This window comes from Suncus etruscus, chromosome 3 (genome assembly GCF_024139225.1).
Source record: "Suncus etruscus isolate mSunEtr1 chromosome 3, mSunEtr1.pri.cur, whole genome shotgun sequence".
In the NCBI taxonomy this organism is placed as follows: Eukaryota; Metazoa; Chordata; class Mammalia; order Eulipotyphla; family Soricidae; genus Suncus; species Suncus etruscus.
In genome coordinates this window covers 51,097,443-51,100,455 of record NC_064850.1, presented here as the reverse complement: position 1 = coordinate 51,100,455, position 3,013 = coordinate 51,097,443, and the positions used below count along the sequence as shown (strand labels likewise).

The window sequence follows — 3,013 nt, the reverse complement described above, 5'->3', positions numbered from 1 at the left end:
AGCTAAAACATAATAATCATGATAAGCAAGAAACATTTCAGTAACAATATGGGGAGAAAATTTAGTGGAGCAAACAAAATAAGTGGAGTTGGGGGCTTCAATGAAGATGGAAGAGTTGTTAACAATAATGGTTTGATTGCAAAGGTTTGATTGTTGAACAGGCGGGCACATATATGGTTTGAGTAAGCAAAGTTTTACGACTGTGACTTGTTTGCAATGGAGGTTGTTGGTTGCAATGGTGGGCATTTAAGGCAGCTAGGCAGAGTGCTTAATTCAGCATTGTCAAAGGTGGAGTCCGTTAGAAACAGGTTTGCAGGAAAGGCGGCTGGCAGGAGGGGTGACAGGCTTTTTTGAAGTGGATGAAGACAGGACTGTGGAAGGCTGCGGAAATTTTTTGTTAGACTTCAGCATTCAAAAAATTTTTATAATTAACAATTGCCAATTTATCAAAAACTTTTAAACTGAACATAAATGATTTTTGTTAAACTTTTTAGTTATTATTTTAAAGCTAGATGCTATTTTTTAGCTATAAATACATATTCTATAGGCCTGAACTTACACATAGCAGGAAAGTTGGGTGACTGCAAAGTCCAGAAATTCTCCAGGGAAAAGTTATCCCCGATGGCCATTGAGAAATTTGGGGTTTGCCATCCCTCACACTTTCCGCCATGTTCTTAGAAGGACAAAGCTAGCTTAATATATAATTTTTAACACATGATTTTTAGTTGCAAGATGCCAGTTTGTGAACTGACCAGACTGAACCAGGTTGAAAAAATTAATTGAAATTTGAAAAATGGATAAGGCTTTAAAAATTGTATTATTATAAAATGTAGAGATAACAAATAAACAGACAAAACAAAACAACACTAAACACAACATTTTACACTTGTGGCCACTTTCATTCATCACAACAGACACATAAACAGACAAAAGGATTGATTTAAGACTTATTTATAAAAAATTGACAAGCACTTTTAAATATTTAGCTAGCATGTTTGTAAGAAGAAAAAAAATTTTGTAGAAAAACTTTTTTAGTTTTGAGAAGTACTTAATGTAGATGGAGTGGAACTTTGCTGAAAATAAATTTTAAGGTTTAGAATTAACACAAAACATTTTTAAAACAATTTTAATTTGAAGTTTAAAACATTAAGTAAAATGGTTAATGAGCAGTAAAAATTTTTAAGTAAAATGGTTAATGAGCACTGTAGAAGGAGTCTTTACTCTGAAGTATGAAATCATTTGCTGTAAATGAATAGGTTTTCTTTAAATTGGTTTTGCAGTAGAACAGTAAGACAGCTGCAATAAAGTGTTAAAATTTTTATGATTAAACACAATAGCATGAACTATGATTATTAAAGGTATAAAAACTGATTTTAAAAATACAAACAACTGTTTTTACTATGAAGACTTTAAGTGAATAATTTGTAAAAAATATTATATACTAAATTAACTAAATGCTTAGATTATTACAAAATATAGTTAAAGACATCTGATGCATTTACACACTTAGAACTTAAGACTAAAATTGTATTTAATACTAGTTAATTTGCTTATAAAGTTTAGTTATTTTTATATATTTTTATAAAATTATATATAATATATTTTTTTATTTATATTATTTTTTCACTGCGACACAAATATACAGATTTGTATAATGTGCTGATATTTTGAATGCACTTAAAATAATAGTTCTTTTAATGCAGAAATAAAGAACAACTATTGCTGTAGCACAAAGTTAAAACTAAGGGTACTATAAAGCACACCTAGGTGTTCACTGTGCATTAAATTAACTATATTGTTTAAAAAGGCTAACTACATTATTTTTCACATAATTTTGTAAATACTTTAAAAATTAAAATAAAATTTTTAATAGAAACATAAGACTTAAATTTAACACTTTTATGTTCGTTTGGATTTTAAAACACAAAGAAGTTTTTCTTTTACCAACATTTTGTTATCTGTAAAGTGACAGAATTATGACCTTGCTTTAAAATTTTCTGAGAGGCATGAAAAAAAAATTTATTGCCTTTATCTTTCTGTTGCTTTTTAATGTTTTAATAATTACTTTACACTACTTAATGCACTAAACTTAATAACACATATTTGACGAAGTGTAGGGCTGACAAGGTGAAGCAGAGTTTTTCACTGATAACTTGGGGAGGGGCTAGCACAGTTAACAGCAGGAAGGTTAGAGGCAAATTATTTACAGTTAGCAGGGTGTAATGATATATAGGAAAAAAAAAAGCAATCTTTTAAGATTAATTACTAATTTATTGGAATTAGAGGGAATGGCAACCGAAGAGGGGAGTCTGGGTTGCAAAAGTACCATGGGGATCATGGTTTTATTAATTGATTTGAGAATATGCAAGAGATGCCACTTTTCAGATTTCTTTTGAATAACAAAGATTGGGTATTTCAAGGTGAATTGGAAGGCTTAAAGTGGGAGTGGCAGGGCCTGAGCTGGCTGTTTTCCAAGGCTGGCAGGAAAGAGGCTGAAGGAGGCTGAGGATTGGTTTGAGAAAATGTACTGAGTAAAGGGTACATTAGGCTTAGAAGTTTTAACAGCAAAGTGTAGATATCGCAAGGTTTTATGGCTTAGCAGATGATACTTTGTAATTATCCTGCTTACTGTGCCCTTAGAATTTTTTGTAGGCACTGCAGCAGTTTCTGTTTTATGGCACTTAGCCTGACTTTTATTAGTTTGTTCCTTTGAATTCTCAAGATGGGGGGCCTGGCCGTGGAATTCAGTGGGCAGAGGACAGACAACTATAGATTTAGGGGGGGGGGGGAACGCCTGAAGGGCAGAAACCTGTGAATCAAGAGAAGCAGCCTGTTTTTGAAGGCTTAAGATTTGTTTAAGATTTTTAATTTGGCTAAGTAGTTTCATTTCTATAGCTTTAAGAGGGGGAGCGGTGAGAGGAGGGAATCTGCCATGGTTAGGGACTGAGCGTTCTCCGCGGTGGAGGCTGCTGAGCAGGCGGGGGAAGACTTTCTCCATTAGGGAGAAAGACAG

General features: G+C 32.8%; 1 non-coding gene across 1 annotated transcript; it reads right to left on the bottom strand.

Annotated features, from left to right (window-relative positions):
* Positions 1-1,652: 1,652 nt before the first annotated feature.
* Positions 1,653-1,782, bottom strand: LOC126005035 (small nucleolar RNA SNORA22). The gene has a single exon (XR_007494220.1). It is a non-coding gene; the product is annotated as a small nucleolar RNA SNORA22 (small nucleolar RNA).
* Positions 1,783-3,013: the final 1,231 nt, after the last annotated feature.